This window comes from Neophocaena asiaeorientalis, unplaced genomic scaffold, assembly GCF_003031525.2.
Source record: "Neophocaena asiaeorientalis asiaeorientalis breed wild unplaced genomic scaffold, Neophocaena_asiaeorientalis_V1.1 scaffold825, whole genome shotgun sequence".
In the NCBI taxonomy this organism is placed as follows: Eukaryota; Metazoa; Chordata; class Mammalia; order Artiodactyla; family Phocoenidae; genus Neophocaena; species Neophocaena asiaeorientalis.
Genome location: NW_020173937.1, coordinates 341,887 through 348,428, shown reverse-complemented (window position 1 = coordinate 348,428; position 6,542 = coordinate 341,887). Strand labels below are relative to the sequence as shown.

Genomic DNA, 6,542 nt, shown 5'->3' with positions numbered 1-6,542 from the left:
GAGGCTTTGTCCAGAGGCTGAGAGGCCGCAGCGGCACCGACAGGAGAGGGGAAGGAGGTGAGAAGCCAGAGAGAGTGAGTAGGAGGGAAGAGGAAAGTGGACATCGCCCGGGGATCAGGGAGGAGCTGGCGACCACCCGTCCCTTCGCAGGGACCCACACAGGCTGGGTTGCAGAGGACTCGTGCTGCGGGTGAGATGGGCAGGCGAGGGTGGCATGGTCAGGTCCGAAACGCAATGTTATGCTTCCCTGTTTACGTGAATTCAGGAAAAACAAAATGATGTATTTTCCCATCGTGTAAAACCCCCAAATAAAATGCTGGACAGAGTACAGGGTGACAAGTTATCAGGGCAAACAGCGCAGCCCCAACACAGCCTCTGTGCAAAGGTAGTGTGTCCAGGAGGCCCTGAGAGCGGGCTGTGCAGACGGGACCCAGGCTCGCCCTGGAGGCCGCAGACACCTGGGCTCAGGGGTCAGCCCTGAGTTCCCCCTGGTCCTCCCGCTACTGACCTGACTCCCAGGAGTCTGTCGATTCCCGGGCCGCAGCTCAGGGGCGCCTCCACGCGGTGGCTCAGGCTCTCCCCGAAGCAGCGTTCTGCGGTCCCGTGACAGACTCTGTGAGCGCACAGCTGCAGCCCGTTCCTGGCCTCTGGCAGGGGATAGAGGGGCACCTCGGCACCTTCGGGTCCCTGCTGAACCACGGCCCCGCACACGTGGGCGTTCAATTCTGAGCAGCACAAGACGGGCTGGTGTGAACGAGGAGAGACTCAGAGGATGCTTGTGGTGGGTGCAGACCTGGCTCAGGGGTCAGGGGTCAGGGTCTGCCACACCCCACGGGAGAAGGCGCCCTGCCCCCGACAACTGCCAACAGCCACCTCCTAACACGTTTTCCATTTCAACCTGAAGCATCGCACTAAAGAAACGTGTGTCCAAACCACAGAGGCCCCTGGGGGCTGTACCTGTGGCCGCCAGTCATGCCACGTGCTGGGCAGGCGGCCCCAGCCTGGCCTCCGGCCCCAAGGCTGCAGCAGTGACCTTCCCGGACGCCCTGGGAGCTGGTCCAGCCCAGCTGTGGGATTTCCACAGGGAACAGCATTCCCAGAAGAGTTCCTCAGAGAACTGGGTTTAGATGGCAGGGTTTGGGGACAGATGTGGAAAGAATGTATTTTATTATCATGGACACTAACTGGAAGGAGACGAATTTCACCTAGAATTTTGGAAGAAAAACAAAAAGTCCAAGAAAATAACAAGTGTGATGGTAACACATCACTACCTCCTTTGAAGGACGTGTTTTTAATTGGTGCGAAGTGCCTTTCTCAGAGGCAGATAGAGAACTCCGTCCACTTCCAACACCTCCTTAAAACTGACTTTAAAACTAACTGCACTCTCTCAGGGTCAAAATCTACAGCTGTACACGCACCAGGACCGCCACGAAATCACTGGACTAAAATAACCACCGAAGGGGGAGAGTGTTCCCAACATCAAATATTAACCCTCAAACCACAGCAAAGTCTGCATCATGGAAGCAACAGCACGAAGACGCCAGACACCTGCCAGCGCAGCCAGGGCAAAGCACAGCCTGGCCGGGTTCGCAACGTCCCGGCCCAGCACCTCAGAACCTCGAGAAACAGGCCAGAAGCATCAGCTTCTTAAAGGGCGTGTTCCTCCTAAGTCCCGTAGGCAGACCTGCGGTGACTTTCAAAACGTCTTTAGTCGGTTTTCCAGACGTTAAGCCCGCAGGCTGGGACGAGGTGTCTTTTAGGGGGCTGCCCTGTCATTACACTGCAGGGCCAGCTCCGGGCCGGGCAGACCCCCGGGACGAAAACAAGCACGTCTGTAGGCACTTGGGCAGCAAAGGGGGTCCAGACAGAGCCTGTCTCTCCCTCAAGGCCACCCGGGGGGCGGCAGGCCCCGCGCTGGGGGCCTGAATGCGGGCCCGTCTGACCAGCCGTCCGCAGGCCTCTGAGCCGGGCCGAGCCAGCTCTGGAGAAAACGTTACGACTCGGAGACCCTGCCCTGCCCTGCCAGCTTCCTTGGGCCTCCGGGGGAGGAAGCCCTGGAGGGACGGGGCCCAGTGGGGAGGCCTGGGCAGCCCCGGGGCAAGGGGCCGCCCAGGCGGACAGGAGCTGGGGCTGGATCTGCACAGGGAGGGCGCCTGGTCACACTCCTCGACGGACCCCGGTGTGGCACGGAGGGGCGGGGCGTGTGCAAGTGCGTGTCTGAGCGTCCAAGTGAGTGTTAGGGGCTGCTGTCCAGGCGTGGGGGGCAGGGGGCCCGAGGCTGTCCTGGAGGTCACTGGGGGTGACGAGGGCCCCCTCACCCCTCCTGCTGGGGCCCCTGAGACCCCTTAGGCCACCCCAACAGGAGAGACTTGAGGGAGGGGCTTCCACCTCCCTCGGGGGTGCCCCTCCCCAAGCTGTCCCCAGAGACTCTGGGGTCTCAGGAAGACAGGTGTCCCTGGAGGGCAGACGCAGTTCAAGACAAGGCGGCAGCCCTGCAGGGCTCTGAAACTGACTGCACCCCGAAAACCCTCCTGGGTAGGGAAGTATCACCACCACTGGGCCCCCATGTCTGAGAGTGCGGGGGTGGGGTGGGGGGAGAGAGACAGAGACAGACAGAGAGACAAATAGACACCACCAGGCAGAGACAGAGAGAGACACGGGGTGCGGGGTGAACATGCGAGGTCCGAGGTCAGGCTTGGGCTGCACTGGAGGCAGAGGGGCCTGTGGGTGGGATGCCGGCCGAGCTGCAAACACTGTGAATACTGTTGTTTGCATCTCAAACTAACCAAGGTGATGGCGTCAAGGCCCAGGACCTGGAATTCCTCCCGACCCGCAGGCCTCGGGCGGCACTGGTGCTGGGAGGTGGTGAGCCAGGCGGGGCCGCAGGTCGGGCTGGGTAAGTCTTTCGTCCAGAATCCTTTCTGGAGGCCACGGGCAACGGTATCGGTGTCTGGAACCCACTGGCCTTAAAGGACTTAAGGTGACTGCTGGGCTGGCCCGGTGAGCTTCTGGGAGAGCTCCGGAGACCCAGCAGGGGTGCCTGGGGTACTGGCACCCAGAGTCCTCTGGACAAGAGGCCAGAACGAGGGAAATGCCAGGAAGAGAGGGTAACAATGCGAAAGGAAAACGAGATAAGGATGGAATCTAATCGCCGGCTCTGGGGGGAGGGCAGGGCGGGGACACTCCCCCCGCGGCCCCAAAGAATGTGGAGGAGACCCTGGTCAGCAGGAGGGAAGCAGGCGACACCTGCATCAGGAAGGCCCCCAGGCTCCCTTAACCCCAGGAATCGGGAAGGTGCCCACAGCTACCTGCTCAAAGGAGAGCTCTATCCGTCAGGCGCCTCCATCCCCAAAGAGGAAGACGGCCCAGGCCCAGGGTGGAACAACCCGCCCTGGCAGGAAGAGCCTAGAACACACCCAGCACAGAGGGCACAGCCTCCGGATTCCAGGAGCGGCTTGTCGCCCAGAGGGCCAGCTCCAGGTGCCCCAGCCCCCAGCTCAGGGGGCAGGGTGTCCTCCCCCACCCCCCTCACCGGCCCCCCAGAGCCCCAGGAAAGACAGTGTGGCCTCCTCTGCTCCAACAGGTATGTGTGGCCGCAACGGCCAGACACACAGAGGACAGGCCAGCCCCAGAGGTGACCCTGGCAGGTAAGGACTGGCTTCTCCTACAAGCACCCCCCGAGCAGGCGAGCGGATCACAGCCCAGTGGACGCTGATTCCGCAGCCTCTCCTGTCTCACATCAGGACGCTGGCGGGAGGTCCTGTGACGGTCACAGAACCAGGTCCTGGTGACTTTTTGAACTAAGGTCAGGGCGCTCATCCTGGGTCACCCCCGCAAACACTCACAAGGAACAACATTTGAAGGCGAGGAACTGATGTTTCTCAAGAGAGCCCCAAACTGTGTGGGGCAGAGGGACCCACTGGTAATGTCATAGGACGGCCTCATTCAAAAGCACTGTTTCTCCAAAGGTGTATTAGCAGTGAGCTGTGTTTGGAGGGTTTCCCAGGGATCCCAGGTCTCTGGAATCTGGGACTTCCCCAAAGTGAGGGAAAGGATGGCGTGGACACCTGGAGGGGCAGCTGGTCGACCAGAGCGGGGCCGGACATGCAGGAGCCCCTCATCACCAACCTCAACCCACGACCCTAGCTGGGCTCCTCCCAGCCTTCCACAGCACCTCCTGAGGAAAAGGACAACAAACCAAGGGCCATACCCAGACAGAGAGCAAGCAGCCTGCACAGCGGTCTACACAGGATGCAAGGTGTGGGTTGAGATGAGGGGTTTTTGCACTGACTGCAAGGGAAGGCACAAAAGGGGCCGGTCCACCCTGGGAAGCTGGCAAATAAAGGGGAAGATGTGATTATGATTTGGGGGTGGGGGTCAGAAAGGAGGATAGAAGTCTGGAAAATTACAGATGGCTTTGATATGAAAGGAGTTCACAAATTCCCCATGGGGTAGACGGGGTGGATGTGAGAGAGGACGCCCCCAGCGTCACAGCAACTCCACCTCGGCAGGGAGGGAAGTCAGGACGCTGAGGGAAGTACAAAGTCCCTGCACAGAAATGGCGGCGTCTCATTAAAGTCATGGGCTGTGAGCACGGCTTCCTTGTCTCGTCTTCATTTCATCCATCGTAGACAGAGTTATAATTAAAACATAAGTCACAGGGGGGATGGCTCTGGGAAGGGCGGCGCAGAGATCAGTGTGCAGTGTGCCCAGGCCCAAGGCCTTTCCATCCTGGAAAGCAGGGACGGGGGCAGGGCAGGGGCAGGCTGGCGTGGGTGGTGGCCTTGTTGCCCTCAAGTCTCGTCACCCGCAAGCCCGTCCCACACTCTGTACAAGCCAGCGCTCCAGGCTGGGCCTGGGGCTGGCGGGACTGCAGCCGGCACACAATCCCACAGCAGGGCAGGGACACAGCCCACCGCGGGACCTTCAGAACTCCTCCGCAGGTGCCATGCCAGCTCCTCTGGGCCACAGGGACTCACCATCAAAGAAACGGGCAAACAGGCCAGAAGAGACCGGTGGCAAAACAAACCGCGTTGCTGCGGACACTGAGGACAGAGTCGCGGCAGAAGCGCCTGTCACGGCTCAGCCACCGCCACCGCGCGCTGGGCCAGAGGGAAGGTGGGCACAGCTGGGCCATCCCTGTAAAGCTTGTTTCGGAAAGGGGACTGAAGGGATGGTCAAACCAACCGGTCAGAAACGGGAGTCAAAGTAAAAGCCCACGGGCCTCACAGCCATTTGTTTATTACACTAGACATTTATTTCATCCCAGAAGAATCCTTTAAAAGAAAAATTCCCGTAGAACCAAACCAGCTGTGAAATCACCCTGACCTCTCGGTGTGAAGCGACGCAGTGTAAGCCCACCCCATCTCCATCAGTCCTACTTCCCAAAGACAGGCGCACGCCAGGTCCCCCAGGGCACCGCCACCACCTCTCCCCTCCCCGAAGATGGCACAGCTCCTGCGCTGACGCGGAGGCCACACCGGGGCTGCTCCCTGCGGTCGGGTGCCCAGCCACCCCGCATTCTCCGAGCACATTATTAATAGAAATCTGTCCTGAGCCAGCCCGTCGGGCTCCTGAAGTCACCAGCTGCTTCGGCGAGTGCACCTTTCCGCAGGGGCTGCGCACCGGCGGCGGGACCTGGGCCCGTCCCTGCTGTCCACTCGGACCGCCCCCGACCCTCCACGGTACGTGTTCCAGCTCTACTCCCGTCCTCCTGCCGCGGGAGCCGCTGCTGCCAGCAATTCCAGCCCTCACGCCTTTGAAGCTAATGCTCCATCCCTCCTGATGCGGATCAGGGCGCTGTGAGCAGCTCCCCCCCCTCCTCCGGTCTAGCTAAGGGGGCGGGGAGGCAGGAAACATCTTCTTTTTAAACCATTTATTTCTTTTACATTTTAAAACGGACCCTGCGGCATCCCGGTTGAGCTGTCATATCACTGCACGGTTCTTTCAAAAGCGGCTGCTTTCACAGGCTTGCCGAGGGAAGAGGACTGCAGGGCGTCCGCAGGACCTCCCGCCGACATCCGCCACCCCCCTCCAGCTAAGGCGGCACCTGGCGTCACCGGCAGAACTGGGCCTCGGAAGGAGGAGTCTTGAGGGTGGGCCCGGGTCCCGGCGCCTAAGACCCTGCCCTTCCGCCGTGCCGACCGCCCCCCTAATAAGGGTCTGGATGTGCCCTGCAGCCGAAGGACTTGCCGCAGACGCCGGGGCTCCCAGCCGTGCGCGCACGGACGGTGTCCCCGGAAATGCGGCGCCGCAGGGACGGCGCTCGAGGGGACCCGGCTGCCCTGCTCCACCTCGCGGTCCCAGGCGCCGGGCGCACACCTCCCCCGCCCACGCGCTCACCGTCTCGGGGTCGTTCTCGAACACTTCCCGGGCCTCCTCCTGGCTGCACAGCTCCTCGATGCACTCCCTCTCCAGGTGGCCCTGCTTGGCCTCCTCGAAGACCTGGTAGGCGCGGCGCTGCCTGGGCCTCAGGAACTGCGCCGCCTCGCGCGCCCGCAGGATCACGGCTTCCCGGGCGCGGGCGGGAGAGAGCAGGGAGA

General features: G+C 61.5%; 1 protein-coding gene across 1 annotated transcript in view; it reads right to left on the bottom strand.

The window, feature by feature from the left end:
- The window catches only part of GAS6 (growth arrest specific 6), a 31,817-nt gene extending 25,314 nt beyond the window's left edge, over positions 1–6,503 (bottom strand). Inside the window, exon 1 of the mRNA XM_024752680.1 lies at positions 6,343–6,503. The gene's annotated coding sequence lies outside the window, so the exon portion shown is untranslated. The remainder of the gene's footprint in view (positions 1–6,342) is intronic.
- Positions 6,504–6,542: the final 39 nt, after the last annotated feature.